General features: G+C 49.7%; 1 long non-coding RNA gene across 1 annotated transcript in view; it reads left to right on the top strand.

Moving 5' to 3' along the window:
* The window catches only part of LOC114900365, a 191,594-nt gene that overhangs the window by 165,470 nt on the left and 8,973 nt on the right, over positions 1-17,151 (top strand). The window lies entirely within an intron of this gene.

The following is a 17,151-nucleotide window of genomic DNA, read 5'->3' as shown; positions in this document are numbered from 1 at the left end:
GAGGCTGGGAAATAAATGTGCATAAAAATGTCTTCAGGTTTAAGAACTATGTCTGCTCCAGCTTTTTTGGCTGGGTTACTTGCTTATGGAACAGATTAGAAACAAATAGACTGTAGTCATACTAATTTTTTTAAAATAGCTTTAGGGACTTCCCTGGTGGCGCAGTGGTTAAAAATCTGCCTGCCAACGCAGGGGACACAGGTTTGAGCCCTGGTCCAGGAAGATCCCACATGCCACGGAGCAACTAAGCCCATGCGCCTCAACTACTGAGCCTGCGCTCTAGGGCCTGCGAGCCACAACTACTGAGCCCGTGTGCCACAACTACTGAAACCTGTGTTCCTAGAGCCCGTGCTCCACAACAAGAGAAGCCACCGCAATAAGAAGCCCGCGCACCGCAACCAAGAGTAGCCCCTGCTCACAGTAACTAGAGAAAGCCCGCACGCAGCAACGAAGACCCAATGCAGCCAAAAATAAAATAAATAAATTTAAAAAAATAGTTTGGGCCTTCCCTGGTGGCGCAGTGGTTGAGAGTCCACCTGCCGATGCAAGGGACACGGGTTCGTGCCCCGGTCCAGGAAGATCCCACATGCCGCAGAGCGGCTGGGCCCGTGAGCTATGGCCGCTGAGCCTGCGCGTCCGGAGCCTGTGCTCCGCAACGGGAGAGGCAACAACAGTGAGAGGCCCGGGTACCACACACACACAAAAAAAGTCAATGTTTAATCCAAGATCATGAAGTTTTATAGTTTTCTTTCTTCCATTTAGGTCTATAATCAACTTTGAGTTAATTTTTATATGTGGTGTGAAGTAGGGATCTGATTACATTCTTTTGAATAGGGAGATCTAGTTGTCCCAGGACCATTCTTGAAAAAGACTACTTTTTCACCATGTGTCAAAGTCTCCATGTCCAGAGTCTCAATTCTGTTTCATTGACTTATGTGTCTATTCTTATGCCAGTACCATGCTGTGTTGATTAATATAGTTTTGCAGTAAGTTTTGAAATAGGGTAGTGTGAGTCTTCCAACTTTGTTCTTCTTTTTCAAGACTGTCTTGGCTATGCTGGGCCCCTTGCAATTTTATATGAATCTTAGATACATTTTCAATTTCTGCAAAAAAGGCAGCTGGAATTTTAATAGGGATTTCATTGAGTCTGTAGGTCATTTGGGGGAATATTACCATCTTAACAATATTGTGTTCTAATCCATGGACACAGGATGACTTTCCATTTATTTAGTTTCTCTTCAATTTATTTTAATGATGTCTTATAGTTTTCAATGTACAAGCCTTGTTCGATTTATTCCTATTTAATTCTTTTCTATATGATGGTACATTGAATTATGTTTTGTATTTCACTTTTTAATGTTATGCTAAGTTTTTGAGGGAAAGTCATTGGCAAAAGTCTACAAGGCTGGCCAGTACAACTCTAGAATTGCTCAACTCCTAAAGCAAGCTGTGAGCTCCCAAACCTGCACCGGCAGGAAACAGGCTGTGAACACTGCACCCTCACCACCCAGAAGGGTACATTCTCCAATGCCCTTTTCAGATGTGGCCCTGGAGGACAACAGGTAGACAAAGAAGTACTGCCCCGAAAGCAGAGCCAAGAGCCACAGAGAATGTTTTCAGGTATTCAATACCAAAGAACATTCTCCTCTCTGAGATAGGGAACCCTTGGAATTCCTGCCCAGTGGGATCTGTTAATTGCTCTGTTCCCGCTATGTGTTTTCTATTTTTCCCCCTCCAAATGGCAGATTAATTGGCGTTATCCTGCTCCGCCTTGTAGAGTGTATGTGTATGTGTTGCTGGTTGGTAAAGGGGAGCAAATAGATTACTTGGTTTTTAGTTTGTATGTCACCAGACCAACATCTGAACTTCATATAAAGATCTGACAATTGTCAGGAAGGCCCGGGCTCTGAGCTGGTTGCAGCCATGGATGAAACCTTGTGGGTTTGGGCTTGGGAAGGGGATTAGCATGTTGCACGTGTGAGAAGAGAGCGTGCATTTATTTGGGCGGTCAAAGGTGCAGAGGGTGATAGAGGTCGTCAGCTTTCCCTCAATAGCCATTCTCCTCTTCTTCAATAGTGATGGAATCTTTAAGTGGACACATTGCTGCCCAACGAAAGACCATATTTCTTAAGTTCCTTTGCCACTAGGTGTGTTTTTTGACCGAGTCTGAGGGCAATACCTTGTGATTGGACATGTATGCAACTTCCAGGCCGTGTCCCTCAAAGGAAGTAGCCTTATTTCCTCCTTCCTCTTTTCCCCTTTCCTTCTGACTGGGAGGTTGAAGTGCTGGCAAGGGCTGGGGCATCCATCTTGGAGAGAAGCTGCAAGTTAAGGATGGCAGGGCAACAGATAGAAGAAGTTACCATATCACCCCTACACTGCCTTCCTAAGCTTTTCATGTGAGAGTCAACTTCTACCTTTGAGACAGTCTTTGGGGATTTCTCTGTTACAGCAGCCTAACGTTATCCTAACTAATACAGAAAGTTTATCCGTTTCTTCCTTTTTATTTCCGTCCGCGCCGCATGACTTGCGGGATCTCAGTTCCCCGACCAGGGTTTGAACCCGGGCCACAGCAGTGAAAGCGCCGGATCCTAACCACTGGACCATCAGGGAATTCCCAGTTTATTTGTTTTTAAGATGGGAGAGACTAGAGCATGTTGTGTGCTCATGGAAATAACCCATTAAGGAGGGAGAGATTGATGAGGAAAGAGAGTGGGGAGATAGCCAAAGGAAAAAAGCCCTTGAGAAGATGAGAAGCAATGGGATTCAGGGAACAAGAGATGGAATTTTTCTTTCACTGAAGAAACTGGGACGCTTCTTCCATTGTAATGAGGCAGACACTGGGATATCTGTGAATTTAGTGGTGGGAAGGTGAGGGAGGTTCAATATAATTGCAAGAGAGTAAAGCCATGATAACCCATGGAATCTTGATTTCATTGGACTCCTCCACACATCCTTTGTTCCCTGACGCACTCATCGTTGATCCACTTGTGCTATATATTTTTTTTTTAATAAATTAATTATTTATTTTTGACTGTGTTGGATCTTCGTTTCTGTGCTAGGGTTTTCTCTAGTTGCAGCGAGCGGGGGCCACTCTTCATCGCGGTGCGCGGGCCTCTCACTATCGCGGCCTCTCTTGTCGCGGAGCACAGGCTCCAGACGCGCAGGCTCAGTAGTTGTGGCTCACGGGCCTAGTTGCTGTGGGATCTTCCCAGACTAGGGCTCGAACCCGTGTCCCCTGCATTGGCAGGCAGATTCTCAACCACTGCGCCACCAGGGAAGCCCTCGTGCTATATTTTTAATTCGTTATTTGTAATGATTAAATAGGCTCCTGCAGAACCACCACCCAAACCAAAGCCTTGACAATGACCCACATCTTTCCATACGATTCCTCCTCGCCATCCCAGCCCCCTACCTCCCCCGACCCACAGTAGCTATCATCCTGAAGTCTGTGTACCACATTCCCTTGATATCCTTTTTATATAGTTTTATTGCATCTACATATATTTCCAAAAATTATGTATTTTATATTAATTGTTTTTAACCTCATTAAAAGGGTATTGCTCTCCATGCAATCTTTGGGGACTTACCTTTTTTACTTAATTTTATATGGCTAAGATTTATTCACATTGTTTTACTTTGCTGTGGCTCATTTATTTAACCTGCTTTGTGATAGTCCATTGTGTGAACATCCCACAGTTTATTCATCCACAAACCATGGACTCTAAGCTGGGAGAGGAGAGAAGTGAAGGCAGGAGGGGGCTGATGGATAGAGACAAAGTGAAGGAATCAGTGGACTGGAGAGTTCTATGAGGCCAGAGAGCTGTGGCAGGGCCACCTGGGCCAGGAAGCAGAAAGGCTTGGAGGCAATGGATGGATGGATGGATAGTGGAAGGTGAAAAGTTCTGATTTCAGAAGTAAGGCTTTGGGTGGCCATAAGGTCTTCAGGGCTAAATGTGGCAATGGATAGCTAAGGCGGGAATTATTGGAGATGTAGGCGATGGAAGCAAGAGGTCAGAGTGTGGATATAGGTCATTCTATTTGTCTAGGATAGTGGCAGGAGGGGGTATGGGAGAAGATGAGGACGCTGGAACGTGGGTCTTCAGTGGGGGAGGGAGCAAGCCTGGGAGGCTGGGAGATGACAGGGCCGAGGAGGGAGGATGGCATAGCTGGAAGCAGCAGTGTCAATGGTTCAGGGCTTTACAAGAGGATGGGAGTAATGGGCTGGAAGTGACCCTGAGGAATAATACGGACAACTCCATCTTTTCACCCTGAGGTGCAGAGAATGTGAGACTAAACATCCTCCACCTGAAAGGGCTGCTGGGAGGTGGTAGCTCAGGGCCAGGAGGAGAAGGACGCATTCCAAGAAGAGGCTGAAGATCTAGGAGAGAGCGCTGCCTGTGGTGCAGGAGCTCCAGGGCGCATCGTATGAGAGCAGAGGGAGGGCAGCTCACAGGGGAGGGCAGGCAGGCATATCAGGGCTCAGCCGAGGCAGGCGAGGAAGCCGTGCTGTGGTGGGAGGGGAGGCCAGATTGGCTCTCTCTCACCAGCTAGGAGCGCTGCGTGCTGTGACACATGCGTGGAAGGGTCATCACTCAGCATCCTGCTTCCATGCCATTGTGTCATCAGCCCTGTTTGTCTCTCAGGGTTGATGTACCTCATGGGAAGGGGAGCCAGGAAGTCAGTACTCTTCCCTTAGATCCAGTGCTGGGGTCAGGGGAAACCAGTGCAGAGAACTGTCTTGGTTAGAGAGGTGGGGCTGGAGGTCTTGCCTCCATCTCTAAGGAGATCCAGGGATGCAGCCTGGACACCTGATGTCACCTTCCTGTTGGTTCAGGTTGACCCTGGGCTAGTCCAACTTGCCCTATGAGAGGTCTTCAGACCCCAGTCTGAGGGTAGAGACACCATCTTGGCTTTTAGGGAGGCCCCTCTGAGGGAGGATATTCAGAGGGAAAGAAGAAGAGGTGAAGCCAGCCACTTGGGAGCCAAGGACGGCTCTAAGAAAGACGCGGGCCTGCCCACCATTGTTCTTCAACACAATCAGTACAGAAAGAAAGGAAGAGCCCAGCCCAGCCCAGCCTGTTTCTGAGGCAAGCTTTCCTTCTGGATTTCCCACCTAGGATTAACTCAATTATCCTTCTTAAACCATGAAAGCTTGGAATGAGGGTCTGGGATCATTAGACTCAAAGTCCCTGGATTATTTTCTGTGCCTCGTCTCCTACACTGACCTCAGATATGACCTAGCCACTGCCTCTCCCCCATCCCAGAAACCCAGCCCCTACCTCGCTGGTGCTTTCTCTTCCCTCCCTCAGGACCATGGGCCTCAAAGATCTGAGTAGAAGCCCGAGGTCGGAGCACTCCCAGGTGGCAGCAGAAGAGGGAGGAATCAGCAGTTTCTCCTGAGTCCCCCACTTCTTGGCTCTCAGTAACTCTGTGCCCCAAGTTTCCTGCCTCAGAGGCAGATGGGCCATCTGTGTGCTGCCCTTACCCTAAAGAGAGCGGCACAGCGAGTATCCCGGGGGCAGGGCCTGGGCTTTATACTTCTCCATGGCTCCAGCGCTCAGAAGTCCCGGTCTGATGAGGGAGCATGGCCTCCACTCTATAGGAGCCCCGGGCTGACACAAAGTCTGGTCTAACCCACATACAAAACACTTTGGAACATGCCCAGTGAGATGGAGTCAGGGTGTAGGGAGAAATGAAGATAACTTCTCAGGTTAGAGAGAACAGGTCTGCCTCTGTGGTGTGTCTGATCACACTCCCAGCAGACGGTAGGTTGGTTACTAGGAGGACTTTTCTGGATTTGGATGGAGGTATACATACGTGGTCAGAGAACAAATTCTGTCCTGGATACAAGGGATGGCATTTTCAGCCCACAGCAGTGGGTGCCAAGAGAAGGTCCAAGATGTATTACTTAGGATATAGCCTTGGCTGATGTAACAGAGACCCAAAATAAGAGTGGCTTAAACAAGAGACATGTCTGTGTAACAGTCCAGGCATAAACAGTTTGGGGCCACAATGGTATCAGGGACTCAGACTTCTTCTAACTGACTTGTTACTCTGCCGTCTCTGTGGTCTTGTTCTCACCCATAGGATCCAAAGTGGCTCACCATCACATAGGCTTCCAGACCGCACAAAGTGGGGGAAAGAGGGCCAAGAGCATGCTTCCCATCTGGAAGTTTCACACTTGGCTTTGCTCACGTCCCATTGTCCAGAACTCTTAGCAGCTTGATCATCCTTAGCTGCAAGGGAACCTGGGAAATGTAGTTTTTATTCCAGGCAGCCATGTATCCCTTTTGTTCTGTTAGAGAAAAGGGGAAATTGTTATTAGGGGAACAACTAGCAGTTCTGCCTCAAGAGACCCCAAGTACACAGCAAGGAGGTTATTGTATTGTATGTGTCTGTTCAGTACCTCATTCCCACAGGGTTGGGCAAGTGACTCAGTCTGGGAGAACCACAGCAATGCATCCCTCTGGCCACAGCAATTGGTCCAGAACTGAGCACATGACTCAAGGCGAGCCAATCAGAGTTCTTCCTCAGGACTTTTCCCTAACCAAGTAGCAGATGGTATAATTTCCTTTCTGGTCATAAACCCTGAACTGACCGTGGTCGTTTTCCCTGCCAAGGCAGGGTAAAGCCTGTCTGCAGAAGATAGGATGACACCAGCCTCTGAGAGATGCAGAGAGAAGGGAGTTCCAGCAGGGTGAACTCCATTCATGTCCTGAATGAACTAGTTAGTCAATGCCCTCTTTTCACCAAGTTGATTCAAGCTGAGTTTTGGCCATTTGCAACCCAGAGTTCTGACTTACACAGTACTGAAAGTGATGTTTTCTCTGGGGTACTTGGGGGTGGGCGGGAGGGGACACAGATGAGATTGAAAACCTGGATGAAAATAAAGTGGGCTCCAGCCAAGGTGCATCTTTCTCCTGCACATTTGCCCTGAGGCATCTTAAAGTTCTCACACAGCATCTTACTGTAGAGGACATTCAGTTTCTTTGCATTTTTCCAGTCAGTCCTGTTTCCTGCAAGGCAGCTCTCCTCACAGGCCTGTTGTAGCCGGCCCAGCTGTGAGGAGGGGGCCTGCGGAGGAGCCACCCTCACAAAGGGCTCATCCTCAGCTTTTCTGGGGCTGTTATCAGCCAAACCTAAACTCTGAATCACCTGCATCCGTGGGCAGCCCTGTAGGTGGCTTGATTTCCCCCTGGGCTTCCCTGTGTCAGGACCTGTGAGTGGAGGCGGACTTTCAATAAAGGTTCATGGTCTTCTGCCCGCTCACGCTATCAAGGTTCTGTCCAAGACCTTCCTGAGCCCCATCTTCCTCGTCTTTTCACTCACCACCCGTCCTGGGCCCCCATCCCTCTGGGCACCATCCATCCCCATGCCACCTAGTATACCAGCATAAAACCCTCAGGGGAGATGGGATGAGAGCTGGAGAAGGAAGGGAATGTGCATGAGCGTTCTCTCTCCAACTCAGTCAGAAGGAGGATGGAATCTGAGAATGTCCTGTGCTTCCAAACCTGTGACTCTCCCGGTCCCCTGGGACCTCCCGAGTCCCCTCTACCTGCCATGACTGCAACCAAGCTGTCCTGGGCCTGTGGTGTCACCTGGTGGTCAGCCTTGGAACAGTCCAGCTTCCACCTCCTTTTGTTTCTTTTGAGATTGGAAAGATGGGGTCACATATGTACCATAATTTCCCTTTTCTTTCTGTTTTTGTTCTTTGTTTTCTACCACAATCAGTTCAGTTCAGCTCATTCTTCCTCAGGCTTTTTTTTTTTTTTTAGCTTGTGGGATCTTAGTTCCAAGACCAGGGATTGAACCCATGCCCTCAGCAGTGAGAGCGTGGAATCCTAACCACTGGACTGCCAGGGAATTCCCCTCAGGGCATCTTTAAAACCCAAATTACACACCCTTGAATCCACTTCCTTCATCTCCTTTCTAACAACCCGACCCCAGTTACCTCATGAGTTCCTTTCCCCAGTTTATTCTTTCCACCCAAACAATCCTGGCTGACTGCATGTCAGGATAGAGCCAGGACTGCCCCGTGTCAAAAAAAGGCAGACTGAACGCCAGAAAGATTCATCAGAATGTTGAAGAACAAAAGCTTTCAGCCTCTAAAGCCTTTGAAAACACCTCAAAGTTTCCTTCAGAATGTCCCACCCATCGTCACATACTCCTGTTAAGAAACCTGCTTTCCCTCAAGCACCAGCTTTTAAGAAAAAATAAATAATTTTCTACACCCACATTGTTATTTTCCATTTCTACCTATAGGTCTTGAAACAGTAGGGTTTTTCTTTTTTCCCCTGTGTGGGTGTGTGGCAGCCTAGCTTTGTGATGCGTTAAATGAGCATTTATGGCTCAACCTGGAAAACTGAGCCCCATTCATAACGCTGAGTCCTCGATTTTCTCTTGGCTCGTTGCTGGAACCCCAGTCCACTTCCCAGAAACCAACTTTTGAAATGTTACTCACTGGCAAGCGGGGACTGCCTGATGGTAGACATTTAAGATAAGGAGATACTTTCCTCCGGGACAAGATAGCAGCTGCCTTTTGTTGTTTTAAACAGGATAATGTATAAGAGCTATCTGACTTCCCAAGGAATGGAAATCTTGACGCCTGCTAGAAGCCTTGAGGCTTGCAGGATGGGCTGGGCCAGTAGGCTAAGGTTGGGGGGAAAGGGTGTGGTGAAGATCTAAGTGATGCTGTAGACCCAAGGACCAGGCAGAGAGGATTCGAGAAGGGCTAGGCTGAGTGGAAGGGGCTGCAGAGAAGTCTTCGGGCCAAGCACTGGAGAGACAGACCCGACTAACATTTATTAAGCACCTTCCACGTGTCAGGAAGGGCCCAATGGGGAAGCATGTGGGTCCCCCAAGCAGGCTGATCATTTTATGTCCCATCAAACTGTATTCCTTTACTATCAGTTCAACTTTAGTATAGTGGAACTGATCTCTGCTTGGAGAAAGGGGGGAGTGGGCAGAGGAGGGGACCCCTGGATCTCCTCTGAGCAGTTCAGCTCTGACGCTGAACTTGCATGCTGCAATTAGATACACAAAAACTCTCTAGAGACCTTGCCCCGCCCTCCTTACGGAACAGCTTAGAGACCAACGATCGTTATTCTGGCCTCTTCTTTTGGGGTCCCCCCACCACCCCACTGCAAGTAGCTTATTAAAGCAGAATGTCCAACTGACCCTTAAAAGAGTTCCAGACGTGGTTTTCTCATCTCCTTATATGTCCGGTGATGACTGAGTACCTCGTAAAGACGGCACCCTAGCCAGCGACATGGCTGGCTCACCCCTTAGACCATCTCTGGTCCTGGGCACTGAGAATGTTCTCACTCTGCCACCTGAGTAACACGATCTCCATTCTGCCCGGTGAACCGGAGGCTGAGGGCAGTTAGGTTAGCTGCCCAAGAGGCCCACAGCTGGTGAGTAAATCCCACCTCTGGGCTGAGATCTGAATTCAGGTTCATCCATCTTATTCCAAAGCCCAGATCTTCTCCACTTCCTCCCTCTCCCCCAGGAGAAAATGGAAAGAAAAAGCTGTTGAAAGCGGGAGGGTGGTTTCTGTGAAGAAGTACAGGAGGTGGAGGTTTGAACAGGCAGCTGTAACAAGCGGAGTCAGAGACCCTGTGGGTGGCAAGGGGCTGGGTGCCCAGCAGTGCCACTGCAAGATGGCCTAGGTGGGGTGAGGGGAGAAGGGTGGAGTCAGCTTGGGCTCCTGGAGTGTGGGAGGGTAAAGCCGCCTTGTCCTGGAGAGAGGGGTGTGTGATGCCGCCAGGCCAGGGCCCCTTCCTCTGCACGCAGCCATACTAGCAGCGCCCACTGAAAGGGCACGGTGGGTCTGGAGTCTGGCAAAAAGAGGCTGGGGTCCAAGAGGAATCTTTGCGAGAGAAATCTCTCCTTCAGTGCTAGATTGGAGGCTGCAGAAAGTCATTTGCACCGCGTCGGGGCAGGATGCCGAGGGCCCAGGGGCTGGCTCTGGTTGGTTCCCTTTCTCTCCTCATGCCCCTTCCCTCCAAACCCCCAGTCCAGGCCAGCTCAGCTCCAGGGCCAAGGAGCGCCTGACAGCCTGTTCCTGGCCTCCCCAGCAGAGGGCTCCAGAGCAGAGCTCAGGAGGGTGGGTTGGGGAGGGAATCTCCACCTCCCTCCCTGCAGGGAGGTGTGGGAAGCACTGGACAGTCCTCTCTGCTCACAGGTGTCCAGGTGTCCATCTGCACAGGTGCTCTTCACTCGTGCATGGGTGTGCCTGTATGTGTGTGCACCCCTGTGGGTGTGTGCAAGTATGTACGGTATGTGTGTATGTGGGCGTGTCGATGTCTGCCCTGCTGAGGCAAACCTGCCTGTTTTTAAGTGTGTTGGGTGGTGTCTGTGCACACGTGTTTGCCCATTTTCTCTTTGCACACGCCAGCGCCGCTTGTGTCCCTGTGTATGTTTGTGTGCATGTGGGTGCCTGTGTGACTCGTGCATAGGTGTCTATGCTTGGCCTTGTAAGGAGAGGGGAGAGAAATAAGTGACAGGGGGTGCTGTGGAATCTCAACATTCTTGGGGGCAGGGATGCGGGGTCCTCTGACCCTCTGTACTGTCCCACGTCCACACACACTGACCCTGCCGGACCACCTCCTGCCCTGGCTCAACACAGCCCCTGGGTTTGTTAGGACCCTGTTTACAGCAGGTGTAGCTGACGTCTAGTTCCCAGGAAGCAAGTACTTCCAGAGGTGTGTGTGTGTGTGTGTGTGTGTGTTCTGGTTCCCTCTTTTGCACCTTGAAAATGTTGTTCTCCTTGTTGGCAGTGGGGAGCAGAGCCCCAGAGAATGGGGGGAAGGTAGAGGGCTGGAGCAAACGGCAGGCGCGTGGCTGTCTCATCCACGGGGTGAAGGAAGGCAGTGGCTGAGGGGGAAGGTCTTGGCCCAGGAGTCTGGGGCCCTGGATGGGGCCCAGCTCTGCTACCAGCTGGAGGCCCTGGCTGGCGAGAAGCAGCCCCTCCCGGCCTCCTCGTGGTGATCTGTGCTTGTGCTCAGCCAGGGCCGTTGGGGGAGGACAGGTGGGATGCTCCCCTCTCCCTGTGTCATGTTGAAAAGAAACTTGTCGAAGGGAATGGGGCAGAGAGCATGACAGCCACCACACGATGGGAGGGTGTATTCGTTTCCTATCGCTGCTGTAACAGATCATCACAAACTTAGTGGTTTAAAACACACAAATTTATTTTACATTACTGGAGGTCAGAAGTCCAAAATCGACCTCACCAGGCTAAAGTCAAAGTACCGGCAAGGCTGTGTTCTTTCTGGAGGCTGTAGGGGAAACTCCATCTCCTTGCCTTTTCCAGATTCTAGAAGCCGCCTGCATTCCTTGCCCTGTGGCCCCTTCCTCCATCATGCTGTCGCATCGCCTTTCCATTACTTTGACCTTCTTGCCTCCCTCTTAGGAGGAAGCCTTGTGATTACATTGGACCCTCCCAGACACTCCAGGACAATTTCCTCATCTCAAGCCCCTTAACGTGATCACATCAGCCAAGTCCTTTGCCTGTGAGGTAACATATTCATAGGTTCTGGGAATTAGGATGTGGTGCATTATTCTAGCTGCTAACTAGGGCAATCATAGATAAGCTGCCAAAAGGGGGTGACATTTTGTTTTCAATTAATTTTTATTGGAGTGTAGTTGCTTTACAATGTTGTGTTAGTTTCCACTGCTCAGCAAAGCGATTCAGCTACATGGATACATATTTCCCCTCTTTTTTGGATTTCCTTCCCATTTAGGTGAAAAGGGGGGTGACATTTTTTCTGGGGGGGAGTGACATTCTTAATCCTCTCGTAGTTTCACTGAAGCATCGAGGGGGACCCTCACTCCTGCCGAGGAGCCATCTGGTCCTGACGTCTCGTCTGGGGGACTGAGCCCCAGGAACCAGGGTACGCTGGCTGGGTTAAGGGCCTTTCCATTCTGCCTGCCCTCTCAGCAGCCCCTGGCCAGGCACCAGCTATGACCTCAGTGCAGACTGGCCCCTTGGTTCCCTGAGCGCTGCCCCCCGCCCCCTCCACAGCCTGCTCCAGATCCAGTATCTGGCCTCGTCCACGTCCCCAGAGCACTCCTCACAACTTGGTTCCTTCTCTGTCATGGCCCCCACTACCTGCCCCAGAGGCACTCTGGGCTCCAGCCTGCCGGCTCAGGCCCAGCCAACACCCAGCCCTCTCCACACGTGTGAAAGCCGCATGCATGGGCTCTCTCCAGCTCTCCAGAAAAAAGTCCAACTGCAAGACCCGGAGTTGAAGAAGGGGGACGCGCACAATTGTACAGGCCAGTGCTGGGGGTGTCCGATGGGATGATGGGCCTCCGGATGCTTTATAAGGCCAAACTCCCCAGCACAGTCGGCACCACATCTGGAATTAAGCTGGAAATTCCAATTGCTCTCTGTTGCTAAAAAGAAATGTGTCAAATTTTCCCAGAGATTTTGTGGAAATGGGAAGCCCTGCGGGGATGGGGGTAGGGGTGGAACGCTCACTCCACGGGACCCCAGAGCCTTGGGGAAATCCAGATGTCACAATGTGTCCACAGTCCTTGGCTGATGGCTCCCCCAGCCTCCCTCAGCTGTGCTCCCTGCCCCGTGAAAATTAAAGACGCCTGGAGCGGGAGGGGTGTTTTGCTTCTCCCTAGGACCCACAAGTCCGTCCAGGTATGTGCGTGTGAAAAACTGTGACTTTTTTGATAGGGAGAGTAATTTTTTCCTGGAGAGAAAAATATTGACGTGGCTTTGGTGGATCGTCTACCCAGAAATTCCCAATGCATGAAGGTGTGCTCTTCCCTTCGCTCTGACACGCAGGCACGTGCACACACCTCCCACAGGCCCGTATCTCACCAACTGTGTTGTCTGGGCCCCTTCAGGGCCTCACCTGCACTTCGAGCCCAACCCCAAGCAGTGTGGGACAGAGATTCCATAGAGCTGGGCCTGAGGGTCCAGAGGAAGCTTGACTACTTGCTAGTTCTCTATCTCTAGGCTAGTGGATGAGTTTCTTGTTGCCGCTGGAACGAATCACCACAAGCCGAGTGACTGAAAACAATGCAGATTTATTCTCTTACAGTCTAAGTCAGAAGTCCACAATCAGCCTCACTGGTGTTGATGCCACAGTTTGGTCATGTGCTGCCCCACCTCCCAAGGTGGTGCCCAGGGTTCACACTATCCTTTCCATGGCAGAGATGCTAAGAGAAAGATGTGGGTCTGAGTTCCAGCTCTGCCTCTTCTGAGCCATGTGACCTTTTTGAGCTCCCATGTCCTCGCCAGCAAAATGGAGGTAATCATTGGCCATACCTTTGTTTTGATGACTAAATAAGATAATGTCCTATTTAACTGAAGTTTGCAATTCTCTGGCACATAGATATGCCTCTGAACGGTGACTCTAAATATTTTCTCTCAACCGGGACCCCACCATTCCCTCTTCACGCTCTCATTCTAGGGGCTCAAACTTCTGGAACCAGGAAAGCAGTCTGATAAAACCGAATCACACTGATTCCAGCCTCAGCCCTCCTCAAAGAGATTCTCATTCATTAGGTCTGGGATGGGTTCCCGAACTCACTATTTTTATTAATCTTTATTTTTTAATAAACATCCTGGGTGATCCTGACGTTTATCTAGATTGGGGAGCTACTGGAATAAGTGACGATGGGGTTTTATTTTAATAAAGGCCAACTTGTGCCCTCAAAAATGGGGGTTTAGCTGCGAGGTACCTTCCCATGGCCCCTGGAACCACAACGTGGAGGACCCTCTCACACCCCATGGAGAGGGTGGCATTCCTCCAGGGCAGCTCTGTAGGAAGGGGTGGGGACCGCGCCAGCTGTGTCCCCTCCTGCAGCTGTTTCAGTGCCATGGCCCCGTGGAAACCACTGTGAAATTCATTCTCCGCATCTTCCAAAGCTGGGCCAGGTGGCGACTGGCTGGAGTGGCTGATCCCACCAGACGAGAGGCTCTGCGGCCCAAGGAAATATACCCACCCACCTCCACTCAGCACAGGGCTCCCCCAAATCCTATGCTCCTGGGCCATCAAGTGCTTTTTGTCCCAAATCAATTCATGCCCTCTCACGGGAAAACTTTACTCAGGAAGCACCCAGCTCTTGCATTTCTGCAGGTTCACTCAGGACTGCATGGCTCTGGAAATCGGTTGTGGCTAGATTCTACCTCAACCCGGGGACGCCTGAGGCCTGGGACAGAGCTAGCTGCTCTGGGAAAATGCAAAGAAAGCTGCACATTCCCCTCATCCCTGAGAATGGCAGCGGGTGGGAGCTTTCCCTGCAGCAGGGAACTCAGCCTTTTTATTAGCTGCACAGAGGTGCAGAAGCAGGGGTTTGGCTGAGGAAGAGGGAAAGGCCCAGAATGAGAGCACTGTCTTCTGCCAAGGACACAGGACTGTTGACGTGGGAGAGATGGGCGCAGCCTCTGGATCAAGTCCACGGTGAGGAGGAAATGGTTTTCACTGAAAAACAAAGTTGAAAAACAGTTTACTGAAGGGAAGAGAAAGAGGAAAGGGGTGGGAGGGGGGAAACCACCTCAAACTGTCTGATCATCAAAATCACCTAGCTGGTTTAAAAATACAGCTTCCAAAACCTGTTCCAAGTCAATAAAATATTATTCTTGGTAGCTCTGGGTTTCTTTTCCTTGTGGTTTAAAAATGTAGATCCCTTGTCACTTATATCTCACTAGAGCTGGGGAAAAAATTAAGCTACATATAAAATCAGTTGGAGAATGAAAACCAGTTGCACAATGAGAAAAAATTTACAGAAGGTATTGAGTGGACGTGGAAGTTGAGGAACGTGAATTAAATCATCACCTTTCTAAGCTGGACGTCAATATCTGAACTTGAAAAATTAATAGCATAATCAGCTTTTTTTTTTAGTTAAGAAGAACCTGCCGTTGGAAATAAAATGAGAACCAATCTTTTCAAAATGCAGATTTCAGCTCATGGAGCTTGGAAGACCCCTGGGTGGGTGGGTATCCTGAGTGAGGGGAAGCAGTTGATTCCTCATGGGTTATGTTTCCAATTTTCCCATTAGGCTTCGGGAAGGAGGGAGAGAAGGAGACACAACAGGATGGGGAAAAAAAAAAATCCTACAAGCCACTTCCCTCCAACCAGGCTGGGTCTTCGTCTGGATGACTCTGTCCCATCCCTCCTTCCTTTCTCACGCGTTTTCCAGTGAATTGTCTCCACTCACCTTCTCCATTCCCTCCTCTTCCCTTCCACCATCAGCCCCTGCCACCTGAATAGTGGAAGGCTGAATAATGCCTCCTGCTGCAAAATGTCCATGTCCCAAACCCTGGAATCTGTCCATGTCACCTTATGTAGGACTTTGCCTGTGTGATTAAATGAAGGATCTTGAGATGGGGAGATTATCTTGGGTTATTTGGGTTGGTCTAATGTAATCGCAAGGATCCTTTAAGAGGGAGGCAGGAGATCAAAGAGTAGAAGACGATGGGGATGACAGAAGCAGAGATTAGAGTGATGCCCTTTGAAGATGGAGGAAGGGGCCACAAGCCAAGGAACAGAGGCGGCCACGAGAGGCTGAAGAGGCGAGGAGATGGGTTCTCTCCTGGAGCCTACGTAAGGAACCAGCACTCTGGCACCTTGACTTTAGCCCAGTGAGACTGATTTTGGATCTTGGACCGCTAGAACTGGAAGAGAATGAAGTTGTACTATTTAAGTCACTCAGCTTGTGATGATTTGTTACACAGCAATAAGAAAGTCGTACACCTCCTGAACTCTGCTCTGTCCACCCCACCAATGAGTCCTCACCGAGGTCTCCAGGGACCAAACTCTTGCCAACCCTTGAGCCCTTCTCAGCACTTCTCTCTCTTGCTCTTGGCAATGACTGACATTTTCCACATTGCTTTTTTTTTTTTTGTGGTACATGGGCCTCTCACTGTTGTGGCCTCTCCCGCTGTGGAGCACAGGCTCCGTACGCGCAGGCTCAGCGGCCATGGCTCACGGGCCCAGCCGCTCCGCGGCATGTGGGATCCTCCCGGACTGGGGCACGAACCCGTGTCCCCTGCATCGGCAGGCAGACTCTCAACCGCTGCGCCACCAGGGAAGCCCCACATTGCTCTTTCTTAAATCTTGTGTCAGCCCACTGCCCTGGTGGTCCTCCTGCCTCTTGGGTCCTCTTCCTCAGCCCCATCCTACTCCACTTCCAACATGGCCATGTACCCCAGGGTTCTCTTCTCAATGCACTTGTCTTCTTACTCTCTACTTTCTAGGGGTGCCACATCCCAGTGATGACCCTAAATCAAGGCCCTGTGCTCCACACCCTAATAGCCAACTGCTGAACGGTCCTCCTGTTCCCTCCTCAGTAAACAAGTATCAGAAGTGCATTTTCCACCTTCCCCATCTGTTTGAAATCTGGTTCACCTGTTCATTCCTCAAGGTCCAGCTCAAACGTCACTTTCTCCAGGAAGTCTTCCCTGTCATGCCCTAGGCTTGTTTTTTTTTTTTTAATTTTCTTTTTCATTTATAAACTTTATAATTGGGACTTCCCTGGCGGTGCAGTGGTTAGGGCACTGTGCTTCCACTGCAGGGAGCTTGGGTTCGATCCCTGGTCGGGGAGCTACGATCCTACATGCCGTGCAGTGCGGCCCGCCCCCCCACAAAAAAACCCACTTTATTTTTTAGAGCAGTTTTAGGGTCACAGAAAAATTGAACAGAAAATACAGAAAGTTCCCGAGGAGTACTTATTTTTCATAGGCTATTGTGTGACCAGCTTTTATTGACATTAACTTATTTGTTTCACTTGACAAATATATGTGGTAGAGATGCATTTTCCCTTTCTTTCTTTCTTTCTTTCTTTCTTTCTTTCTTTGTTCCTTTCTTCCTTCCTTCTTTTCTTTCTTCCTTCCTTCCTTCCTTTCTTTCTTTTTCTTTCTTCCTTCCTTCCTTTTTCTTTCTTTCTTCCTTTCTTCCTTCCTTCTTTTCGTTCTTCCTTCCTTCCTTCCTTTCTTTCTTTTTCTTCCTTCCTTCCTTTTTCTTTCTTTGTTTCTTTGTTTCTTTCTTTCCCTCTCTCTCTCTCTCCCCCTCCCTCCCTCCCTTTCTCTCCCTCTCTTTTTTTCCTTATTTCTTTCATCCAGGTTTTTTTTTTTTTTTTTTTTTTTTTTTTTCTTCGGTCTGGTTCTCTTTTCATTGTTTATGTATA

This window comes from Monodon monoceros, unplaced genomic scaffold (genome assembly GCF_005190385.1).
Source record: "Monodon monoceros isolate NGI ecotype Baffin Bay Population unplaced genomic scaffold, NGI_Narwhal_1 Super_Scaffold_19, whole genome shotgun sequence".
NCBI lineage: Eukaryota > Metazoa > Chordata > Mammalia > Artiodactyla > Monodontidae > Monodon > Monodon monoceros.
The sequence above is the reverse complement of the archived record's forward strand: the minus strand, read 5'-3'. Positions and strand labels throughout refer to the sequence as shown.